Raw genomic sequence first — 12,993 nt, 5'->3', positions numbered from 1 at the left:
GGTCCATCCATCATTACTTCACAACTAGCAACAGACCAAATCCTGTGGACTACCGTCATAGAGAATTGAGAATCAAATCAGTTTGCACCACAAAAATTTATCTCCTCTGTTTATTCAGTATTGGACTAGAATTTAGTTTATGAAAAAGATGTAAAAATACTTATTTTGTGAAGCTTGTTTATAAATACTTTATTAAATGTATGTAGAAATGTTTATTTATTCATTCTTTTATAGTGCTAGCATTTTGGAAAAACTGTTGATAATGTCAGTGATAGTGTTTCAGTTCAGTGTTTCTAGACACAAAAAAATCTGCCACCTACTACTGCATACATTAGAAAAAAACTCTAAGGAAACATGGTATTAAAAACACTGTCAACTGAATTCAATCACGGATATGCCTAGAGATCCAAAAGTGTACCAAAATCTACTGATCCAAAGATTTCACAGTTTCTTGTTTCATGATTCAGTGGAAAGGATATGAATGAACAAGCGAGAGAAGAACAAATAGAAGTGAATCAGGACAAGCTCTGGAACTCTAGCAGGCAGCTGGGCTCTGGCCAGGAGTCTGCACTTGCCTCTTTTTCCTCCCTAAGCAACAGCTCCAGCATACTGAACTGCTTCTTCAACTAATAAAAAGAAGCAATTTTCACATCCCCAGCTTGAAAATTTAAACTAACCCCAGTTCCATAAGGCAAATTCCTTAAAACCTAATCCCTACTTCAGGCTATGTTCCAAAACCCTTCTAAAAAAAATGTTGTAAAATACAGTATATTATACAGAAAATATTCACTGTGAGGTTTCCTTTAATAAAATCATCTGTAGATGGGATACACAGAGACTGGGAGGTACAGCCCTCTGGAGTAAATATTTCTTCTTCCAACTCTGAATATACTTCCTTTTCAGTTCTCTCATCCTAACAATTAACATGGATCTGGTCTAGCCTGCAGGAGTTATCTTTAGAGGCACTAATCACCCACTGCTCTTCACTGACTGTAGTGAGAATTTTCTTTATTCATCTGCCTGAAAAGCAGGCTTTTAATGGTTTGGCATAATACAACTTTATTTCATAGACTATTTTTTGTGACTTGTAATTTTGTAATTTTAATTTCATTTCTATTTCCTCAATTATCTGACTTCTACTCTGAATTTTACTTTACACTCAAATGAAAAAATAGAAATCAGTAAATTATACCAACGGGGCAATTTTTTTTTTTTTTTTCCAAAATAGCTTTTCTTGTGGTCTTTGAATGTGTTCTAGTGGCAGGCCATTTTAATTGAACTGCTCCCATTGATCTGCAAATATTAGATTTTAATAAAAGCAGAGGGCTTGTGCAATCAAAGAGAATAAAAATAAAAGTAATCAATCTAAGCACTCATATAAACATGAGAAACAAGGTGAAAAAAACTAAATAACTTTGAAAACTATCATTATGAAAAATATGAGGAAATCTTTGGGCATTTTCCCCTTAAAAAACAAAGTGGGTATTTTTCATGTTTCTTTGAACAAATCTTAGATATGTTATTTTAGTAGATAATGAACTACAAAACATAGAGGCATAGCTGCATTTACGCAAAGGAATAACAAAAAAGTACAGAAACACATTTATACAGTAGTTTTGTTTCTGTATGTCAAACTAAAGCTGTTCTGCAAATCACATTTTATACATGGAACTTAATCAAGTATATTTAATGAGAATTTTTTTTGTTGTTGAACTTAAAAATCAAAGCTAGGTTTTGCCACAAGGGTTAATTTGTCTTCCCCCCCCCCCAAATTACTTCTCATTTTGAAAACTACTTTTCAGACACACGCACACATGAATTAAGGCCTTATTTTGGCAAAGGGTTCAACTGAAGCATATGACCTGTATGCTAAGATCCTGATCACTATGTAAATACCTACAAGACTGATGTCTCAACACAGTATTGTTCTCTTACATCTTGAAACAGATATTCCTTTCCCTTTGTTTCTATGAACAGCTTTGTTAAAGTCTCACCAGTCACATTTTTCTCCTGCTGCCATTTCCTGCTCAAAACAGTTGTAAATAATAATAAAGGCTGACAATAGAATAAATGACAAAGCAAAAATGGTGTGGAAACAAAATAGCAAAACTCTTTCTTCTTCCCCTTTCCTCTATCAGTAAAAAACTGAAGAAATCGTGAATTCATTAAGATCTCTTCCTGAAACCAACCAAAAGGTTTTGAAGGGCAGGAGAGGAAAAATAATAAATAAAATATTCTTTCTCCTCCAGAAACTACAACAGAGTGAGAAGGCTCATGGGCATAACCCGTTAAAAAAAATTATTCATTCTTCGTAGCTGTTCCATTACACCATGTCAAACTAAAAGGAAAGCCTTGCATTAACCGTGGTAATAGAAATGATGTGCCTACCTCCACAGCAAGAAGAAACTAGAATTGCTACAGCTGACTTACTCCACTCCTGCTTTCCTAACTTTAGGAAGAGCAACAATACAGATGGATTTAATTAGAAAGTCCAGACAACTGGATTAACAGCCGATACACAAACTGCACCCTCCGCTAACATCTACAGAGTTAGTATTTCAACAGTCAGAAGTACTCAAATTAACTCATACCAAAAAAAAAAAAAAAAAGAGTTTGCAGCAGCAGGAAAGGGTATGACTGAGCTAACAATGTAGAAACAAATAGACTGTATAGCAGTAGCAAGTATTTTGGTCTGTAGGATAAGGCCAGTCTCTATGACAGCCGAACTTGGCACATGTTCAATTGTTTTCTGTCTCTGATTTACAGGTAGGCTTATGCTGCAGTGCCTGGTGTGACTGGATCGTGTAGGTAATGGAACGAGCTTAGTTCCAGTGTTAACCAACTGGTTACCAGTGTGTGGTTGTGTGCAACTACAACATAGAATTCAGATATTTCTAAGGGGTTTTTTTTGCAGCTCATTCTGAATTCCACACTGTTATTACCACCTAAAACAACTTGCTATGTTGATATATCCCTATTTAGGGTATGACTACAATATAATCAATGCCTTCAGTATCTAATAATTGTCTCTGTGCTTGATAAGTATTTAGTGTGTTTTTATACCCCAGTCTCTTAACTTTAATACAAACATTTTCAAAGAATATTAAAATTTTCACTTCACTAGAAGTGAAAATGCAAAAATACAGAACGCTGTCATCCGCTTCTAGGAGGTTTTGGTTTTCTTTATCTAGGAGTTGCACTAGCTTTATTTGTTTTAGTTAACGGTCATTATTTGTAACTAGTTTGTTTATTCAAAGACTACCTGAACTAAAGCAAGAATTTAAAGAATCTTAAGTGATTGAAAGAGGGTATAGGCTAGAGGTTGAATCCTACTTGCCCAGATCAAATGACCACAGTATTAGTGTTTTCTATGGTATTGATGTTCAGTCAGTTGAAAAAAATGTCATTTAGTAGCTATCAACAGTTTGCTGGTGGGAAAAGGGTGTACTGCAAATGAGATGCCATAGGAATATTTCTTGCGTTTGGCTCAATATTTCATTAGTCTTGAATGGAATACACTTGTGGAAACTGTGGATGACCCAACACAGGGAAAGGCTGTGAGCACCTGAGGAAACAAGATTTCAATTCAAATGACCTTGAGAAATCCACAGAATAAACTCAGTAGCAGACACTGCAAAATGTAGCACTGAAAAAAAAAGGAAAAAATCAAGCACACAAAGACAAAACAAATAAATTATTTTATATGCTGCCTCACAGACAGGAGTCATTACAATAGAACAAAAATTATAGCAGAATGACAATTAAAAATAGCCAAGACCTGCAGTGAACAAGTCAAACACCAAACAGGAATGCAAGAAAAGGAAAAGGAATGTTGGTACGTAGGACACTGAGAAAAATCATTTTCGACTCAGAATTGATAAGGCTTCAGTTATAATAATAAGGACAGCTCAGGCATGAGAATTTGCCTGTGTGCATCACTATCTGGTGCCAGACACATTGATAAATCAGAGAGAATACAGAGGACAGCAACAATGAGAAGTCCCTGAAACATAAACTAGCTTTCCTGATGCTAGCTTATTAAAAAATATCAAAGGACTAATAACATTCTCCAAAACATTATAAAAGGACAATGAAGAATTTTTTTCCGTGTACACTAGGGAGAGGTAAAGATGAAACTACCTTAGCCGTTGCTTCCACATTACTATTTCAACAGATCCGATTTAGGCATTTATTGCCTTCTTCAAACCACACTCGCTGACTTCCTTTTTTGTCTCCTGCATGCTGAACGCTTCCTATTTCTCTAATTCATTTCTCTCAGTCTAATGTTTCTACAGAACAGTTTCGGGTTTTTTTAAAGTACTTAAAGTGTATAAAAACAAGTGGAAGTGGCCTCCAGATGTGGAGGAGGCTTGAGCAGTTAGGGACAGAGGTGAAGGACTCTTCAACAGCACAACGAATCACAACAGCAAAGCTTTTAGAAAAAAACAAAAACCACAATAGTTGTAAAATAGTAGTACACTCTATCTAGGTAAGCAGTGAATGCTCCTTTTTGAAAGTTTTTAAGAATTTAGATGCAAGATATCTAACACTACACTTCTAACGCTACATTTTTATTCCTCCAGCAAGGTTTGTAGCCTTTGCTTAGATGAAAATATCTAACAAATAATGTGCTGGGCAGCAACAAACTTTCCTGTGCCTGTCAGACTCATACTGAGTTTCTAATTCTGTGGTCAAGGTAATGTAGGAGAAGTTTTGCAAGCAATATTCATTACCTTAGATTAAATTAATGTAAAAAATAGAACTAAAACACTTAATGAAGAGGAGACATTTATGAGGGAAATCAAATGTAGAAAGCCAACATTCAGCATTTGCTTAGTATTATCTCTTTCATTGGCCTCTTCCCCTTGTTCTTTTTAGGTAGTGTCAATGTAAACAGAATGGATTTTTATGGCTCCTCATTTGTGAGTTCCTTTAAGTTATTGGTTTAATAGGCAAACCTCTCATAGGTAATAATTATAGCCTGAAGGAAAACAGTCCAACTACGTATTTTTTTCTTTACTACCATTTCAATACAGATCTCCATTTACTCTGTCAGTCCTGTGATTTGCTGCCATGACCAATATAATCCTCAGCCAGCTATTTTGTTTGGAAACCTATTCCACAAATTTATCAACTGTTGATAACATGCCATTTAGGAACATGCAAAAAAGCAGTTCTTTTCACATCCCTCCTCCATGAAACATAACTGGATTATTACTTTTACAATTAGATGACTCGAAATAGAGACTGGCTTCCAAAAGCAGACATTGCAGTCATCTATACACAAAGTCATTATGCAAATCTCAACACTTTCAAATTTCTCAGAAATATAAAAAAAACCCAAACAGTGAATATTTAGCACGATACCCAGTTAAAATCCAATCCCCTATTTCCTCTCCTTTTTCTTCAGAAGACCAGATTCTAGACCTAAATGCACTTTGAAATGCCTACCACAGGATGACAATTAAGCATGCTGTTCTAGGCTAAGAGGTTATTGTCCCCTGTTTTTACCAGCTGCTTCTCCCTACTCTTTCCTGTTGGAGGTAAGAAGCTCCTCACATCTGCCAGAAGAACCACATGTGCAATTACTTCTTAACTCAGTTCTGTCAAAATTGTTTCCTTTAAAAAAAAATAGAAATCTCTTTAAGAAGTATTTTGATTAAACTGGAGTTGCTTGTCTGAGTGTGTCCTAAATGCAATTTATCTTTAAATTTCAGAATTATAAGCTTCTGTTCACAATGACAAACAATGATAATCAACTTATACTTCCCAAATTGTTCCCCGGGCTCCTTTAATGTTCAGGGGCTAAAATAGGGAACATCTGAAAGTAAATAAATTGTTCCTTCTTTACTAGATCAAATATTCACATATATTACAAAATATCATGCTGCCTCATACAGTTAGCTTCATCTGAGATTGTGGGCAGCATCCTGACATATTAAGATATCATCATGCTGGCTATCCAGAACAGCGTATACCACATTTTTAGCTTTTCTTTATCATAATTCCATATGTTTGTAACATATTTCTCTGTCTGACTGCAGGTTATACAGAAGCCTTCAGGAATTGTGCTATAAAAGTTTCTATCACAAAGTTTGATATAATTTGACATTTGATGTAACTTCAGAAATAACTATTTACAGACGTTATTCAGCATACCATAGTAACTACTAGCACTGAATAAAACACAAAAAAACCCACAACACTGTGAGTTAATCCAAATGAAAAAAAATAAAAAAAGGTTTGATACATCTCTTTTCTGCTATGAGTAGGTAAATGCAGCTATGAATAATTTTTCCTGAGTTCATGTGAACTTTTAAATAGGTGCTGATCCAGCTGACTCTCAGGTCAATGTTAAGACTTCCAGTGGCTTTGCTATTCAACCTACATTACATTCTGAGACAGATTCAGCTTCTATCTAATGCTCTGTGCTGCCTCATGACACAAGACAAAACAGTGATTTTGATCCATTTACTTTACTGCTTTGAAGAAGTGAACTTTCATTAACATTACCATGACCTTATCATTAAGGCTTAGTAATTTGAGGAAAAAAAGACAGGGGAAATGGTAGCTCACCTAACTCGTAGGAAACAGCCTTACAAATAGAAGATAATTAAGTAATTAGATGGCTGTATGGAGTCTGGCTGGGACGGAGTTAATTTTCTTCACAGCAGCCCGTATGGTGCTGTGTTGTAGATTTGTGACTAAAATAGTGTTGATAACACACCAGTCTTTTGGCTATTGCTGAGCAGAGCTTGCACAGCATCGAGGCTTTCTCTTCTTCCCATTCTGCCAGCAAGTAGGCTGGGTGTGAGCAAGAAACCAGGAGGAGACACAGCCAGGACAGCTGACCAAATTGACCATAGGGGTAACCCATACCATATGATGCCACACCCAGCAATAAAAGCTCAGGGAAAGAAGGAGAAAGGAGGGGATGTTGGAGGTTTTGGCATTTGTCTTCCCAAGTAACCACTTGATGAAGCCTTGCTTTCGAGGAAGTTGCTAAACATCTGCCTGCTGATGGGGAGTAGTGAATGAATTCCTTATTTCACTTTGCTTTTGTGTGCTGCTTTTTCTTCACCTATAAAACTGCCTTTATCTCAATCCACAAGTCTTCACACCTTCCTTCTATTTTCACCCCCTCCCGTGGGAGAGGAGAGTGAGCGACTGGCTATGTGGGTGCTTGGCTGTTGGCTGGGGTCAACCCGCAACAATGGCCAATTTACTGTAATTAAAGAAAAAGCAATGTTAAAGCTGAAAAACTCATAAGAACACCAGGATTACTGAAAATATATCAGTGTGTAATACTTGCTACAATCAATCTTTTTAAATCTTATATAATTCCCAGGACAGTATTATCATGTGGTCTTCATTTTTTACACCCCAAAAATACCCTGAGTTTGGCAAGATTTATTTTTTTCAGACTAACAGTTCTTACATTGCACGAGAATTTCATTCCTGTTAAAAGCTTATATTTTATTGCCTTCAATTCATAACTCTTGCAAGTAGAAAACCTCTCAGATTCCAAACAATTTGAAATAAATCAATACATATTTTCCAGTAAAAAAAAAAAAAGAACGAAGTGATACACTTGTGCCTATATCACTACTGCAGTTGTCATGTGACAGCCATCTTCCTAGCTATTTGATGGATGACTTCTGAGTCTACAACAGCCTGTCCTGTATGAAGCAAAAGGGACTTCAGGACATATTGTAATGAACCATGTTAAAGGCTAGTGGCTCACATACACCTGATACATTTTTCCAAGCATTGCCAGCTGTTTTGATCAATCCCAAGCACTTAAGTGGATAATAAAGATTGATTGAAACCAGAAATATTTGAATTTGAGCAGCATGGTCTTTGGAATGGCATGCCACAATACTCTTACTGAACTGCTTTATGTAGCTAGGATAATCCATATTTAGTGTATTGCTTCTGTGAATTTTATACATGGTGAGGTTGAAATAGCACTTTTCTTCTCAGCAGCTATTTCTCATATAATTCTCAATTTACTTTGGGTGCTGAATACTCTCATACTTGGCCAGATTTTTTTTTCCTAATTTGAATACTATCCCTCCAGCCATCTGGGAATTATCTGAGTGTGAAAGAATGACATTTAGGTGCTTTTTTTTTTTTCACTTAAAAAGCGATTCAGTACTTCTTTCCTTAGTGATTTAAGCATGCATCGAACTGTGATATTAGCAGTTATACTATATTTTTTCCCCTGGTATTAGCCATTTCAGAGTTTTCATATCTGCATTAGCACATTTTAATAAGGAACCCCAGAATGAAGAGGTTAACAAAACCTTTCCAGAGCTCCTACTGTTAACCCTAATGCATTTATATTAGCTTACTGCAACGGGAAATTCCAATCTTGCCTCAAGAAGTGAACAAGCACCTGTCAGAACTTTACATTGTCAGAATATCCCAAGGTTCCCTCAATACCACTGATGCCTGCTGATAACTAGTTAGTTACACTCTATTCAGGGGCAACTCTTGGCACTTTGTGGTACCCATGACCATCCTGAGCTAACATATTTCCCGATAACAGGAATTTAAGTTCCTACCCAACAGTAGGGATTTCAGTTTTAGTGTTAAGTGAGGGAATATTTCAATCGCCACTTCACAGGGATATATGGTAAAAGTATCATGGGACATATTCTACTTTCAGTTATATAAATGTAAATTTAGGATAATTTTTCTAGTGTGCTTTTATACCTAAGCTGAAATGAGAATTTGAATTCACAGTTCCATTGGTAATATTCCTACAAAAAGCAGTTCCAAGTGGTTAGTGGGAAATGCTGTGGGCATTATTCTTCCCATGAGATTTTGCTTAATAGTCATAAATTGGAAAGAGGAAAAGATCCCCAATTCTGTAGAGCACTGTAATCAGAGTAGCAATGGTGATATTTATATTAGAAAGATTTTACCAACAAAAACACTTTTTAAGCTTTTAGAGAGTCAGAAAAACAGATTAAATCTAGTTAAAAATATGCAAACCTACCAAATAATATATGGGTATTACTTTGCTTTGCTTTTTTGTTCTTGTTTTTACTTTTTTTTTTAAGCTGAGATCCGAAATTTAAAACAATGAGCCTACAAGTAACAGTCTGCACAGAATCACAAGCCTGATGTTTATGAGTCATTTTTCTAAGTGCAGGCAAAAAAATATATTTGTGAATGCAAAGTCACTTAAAAGTCTACTTGATCTTTTAAGTATATCTATATTCAGTCATCACATAAAACTATGCAGGGCCATGGCACATGCCCAGTTTCTGACAAGTGAATATCCATAGCACTAAATTATAACCATGACCTTCAGCATAGTTTTGGTTGATGCCAACCAGTGCTTAGTCCCCAAGGGTGCTTAGCCACAGTTCAGCAGCCACCACAGGCCAGGAACCATTCCCAGTAGGTAGTTTGAACCCAGCCATCCTGTTCTGGAGGGTTAGAGAAGCGTGGTAGCTGGTCGTACAAAGAACAGGTGTGATCCTATGAATTAAATTATGCTAATTAAATCCATTTTTGCATAAAAATGTAAAGAGCACAAAATGAAAAAAATAATTCTGGAACACGGTTGCCAAAACTCTGTAGCAACTGTAGCTGCATTAGCTACCTGCCTAGTACCTGGGGATAAGAGCAGGAAATAGACATTTTTGTGTTTTATAACTGTACATGCATATTTATGTAGCAAATTAACCTGTCTTTTTCTTTAAAATACTATGCTAACATCTCAGTTCATATGCATAGATACAAAAAGGTCAAAGTCCCAGCATACAAGGTTAACTTTTTAAAAGAAATGGAAACAAACTGCAGATATCACTGGCTTAGAGGGTATTTCAAAAGAAAGCAAAAGCCTCTAATTTTCTTCTGCCAAGGTAGTATCAAAATTCTACACTGATATTGCACTGCAGGATACTACAGAGAACACATAATTCAGATTATCCTCAAGTAGGTCTCATCAGAGGATAAATGCTGAAACTGCAATGAGTAATATACTAACTTCTCTGGCATCCTCTGGGAATGTGATAACTTAGAAGGAGACTATGCTGACATTTGTAACTCCTTATCACAGATACTGTATTAGCTGTTCTCTTCTACTGGACTTTGCCTGCTGGGATTACTGGAGAAGAATGGGATACTCCCGAGTACATCACAGTGAATTTCGATCACTTCCAAAAGCCAGCAGACAGACGCTTACATAAGGTACTTAGTCCCCGATCACTTTCACAGCCGGTGAATGAAACAGTTATACAGTTATACGACTTGCCAGAATCTTTCCTTATGTAGGGCAGTAAGAATTTTTATGTCCAAAAGTTTTAAATCATCACAGAAACATCAAAGAACATCACTTTTCAGTAGCTGCTAGAAATGTAACGAATTATTTTAATGTGTTGCACTGAGACTGTGCCACCAGCAGCCAATGAAACACGGTAGTGATCAACCGGTGCATAAAATTCACAACAGAATTTGTAGCTCTGTACTCCAGCAGGCTATGCTTCTTGAAACAAAACAAAACAAGGAATGGTATAAAAGTACCATGTCTGGTGATCAAGTAACAATAAGCCTCTCTTTTTGAACAGGGTCTGCCTTACCACACAAATTTACACACACACATCTTTAAAAGTTTCTTTATAAAATTAAACAGAAATGTAACAGATGATAACACTATTCATTGTATACCTCTGAATATTCAGTCCTATAAAATATTATTGTATCAATATGTTAACTACAAGCATAAAAACACTCGTACTACAAATGCTTTCCGGTTCCCACTCTCTCTACTCTGAAATATTTCTCATGCCTCTTTTTAATCCACAACGATTTAACTTCAGAGTTTACACATCATTTGAGTACTCCTCTTTAAAATAACACATTTTGCCTGAATGCCATCTTTGATTAAAAAATTAAGCTTTAAAGGTTAAAAATAGTGGTTTAAGTCTATTAAAAGATAAAATAATACACTGCTAGTGTATATGGACATGACTTTTTTTTTCTTCTAAATTATCTACTGCTTGAATTGAAAGGTTATGCTAAAATAAATGCAAACTAGCTTATATGCATGTGCACGTGCTGTCTCAAAAGTTCCTTAATATGGTAGCTAATGAAAAAAATCCAGAGTGGTAACTTTCTTAAAAAATATTTTATTCCTTTTCTCTTTAAAGTAATTAAATTATTATAATAATTAATGAGTAATATAATTAAATAAGTATATTTACTTATAATTATATTCAATATTATTAATAAATTGTCATGCAAAAACTAATTCAACATTGCAGAATAATAATTCTTTAAAGTAAACAAAAATAATGCAACTATATCAGAGGTGGCAAACAAAATGCACTTTTCGATTAGTATTGGACAAGACATTAATTACTGAAAAAACAGGCTTTTTAGGTATTGAAAATAACAACTCTATTGATTTAATAGTAAGTCTGAGGATAAACATTATATAAAAAATGTTAACCTTAAGTCCTGTAAACACAATGTTCATCAGAGTATGCAGGACTGTGCCTTTTATTTGTTTGTATGTGTTTCATATGTTTCTTTGGTTTTAAAAATGGGAGACAGAAATACCAAACCACTGATACACAGGGGGTTTATTTCAGAATATGTTCAGTTGAAGATCAGAGAAAGGGGTAGAAAATACCTCTTTTAAACCATTTTGATAGTCATCGTCTTCTCTTTACAAGTTACCCCCCTGATCTGAATGACAGAAAGAGCTATATTTCAGTAACGCTCTGCTCCCCAAATGGTCTTTTGCTAGAAGAGAAGTCAAGCCTGCATTAAAGCAATAGCTTGGAGACAGGCACAACTAAATCTTCCATATCTTCTCCAAATCCATTAAACCAATAAGAACAACGGCATTTCTAACTATGTTCTCAGTCTGGCTCTTTGCCTGTTTTACGGCTCTATAGATGACAAATCTGTGAGAGTAGGAACCAAGATGTGGCCTTATGAATTTTTTGCAGTGATTGACATTAGAATCCTGCAATGTTAGAGAAACCAGTCACAGGTTTCTCACTAGAAATTCATAGACTATGTCTAAAAAGTTTGTGAAAGCTGACTAATAAGAGGAGGTTTATTTATGTAATATAATCATTTATGTGTAAGTAACATCTAGAGGCACATATATTTGAAGAAAAAAGGTTAATAAAGTTTAAAGTGATTATTCAAAGTCCAGACAACCTATATATTATGTTGTTTGAGCATGGAGGGTAAACCTACAGTCTATAGGTCATGTATAAGCAATCGTATTATAATAACTACAACCTGGTCTCCTACACAACTCATGTGTGAAATGAGGCAGTTACAGAATCTGCCGTAAAAAATCATGGTACTGAGTTACTGCTCCTTATCGTAGCCACCGCGAGTGTCTGTAAGGACCTCTCTGTCACAGCATCTTATTCTTCATGAAGACATAGTCAGTGACGTCCCATATAGCTCTCATCTGCAGCTAGGCAGACATTTATCAAGGACATAAGAATCCGTATTAGTCGGATGGACCCCTCTGAACCATTTCTGTTAAGATTCCCGATGCATCTCTATCTCCCTGTTCAGACAGTCACTATATTCCTGTGTGCAAATATTTCCAAGTTTTGGGGGTCTTTTTCCCCTAGGGAAAGAAAAATGCACACTTGTCATTTTCTCAGTTGAATCTCCTTGATCTACCCCATGACTTTTTCTACCTCCAAACTGTCAGTTGTTGCTCCGCAAAGAGGGAACAGGACATGACTTTGAATGTACTGACACAGATATTGGAAATATATTAATCTGACATTCAGAACACTATAGTTTTTTCTGTTTTCAAAATGAAAACTTGAGTATTAGAGCAACTGTATTCCTGCTTTCGCTTTATTTTTTATTTCTACATATAAACTATGTGTTTTAAGGGTAAAGAAAGATCAGTGACAGAAATTGTTTTTATAAAGTCACAATATAAGTAATAGTGCAGAAATTATAACAAAACGCTATACTGTTTTATCACAAAGC

At 35.5% G+C, this 12,993-nt stretch overlaps 1 protein-coding gene across 3 annotated transcripts in view; it reads right to left on the bottom strand.

Annotated features, from left to right (window-relative positions):
- PCDH7 (protocadherin 7) overlaps positions 1–12,993 on the bottom strand; it is a 299,957-nt gene that overhangs the window by 261,681 nt on the left and 25,283 nt on the right. The window lies entirely within an intron of this gene.

The sequence above is a fragment of the Buteo buteo genome, chromosome 1 (genome assembly GCF_964188355.1).
Source record: "Buteo buteo chromosome 1, bButBut1.hap1.1, whole genome shotgun sequence".
NCBI lineage: Eukaryota > Metazoa > Chordata > Aves > Accipitriformes > Accipitridae > Buteo > Buteo buteo.
Note: the sequence above shows the minus strand (reverse complement) of the source record. Positions and strands in the feature narration are given on the sequence as shown.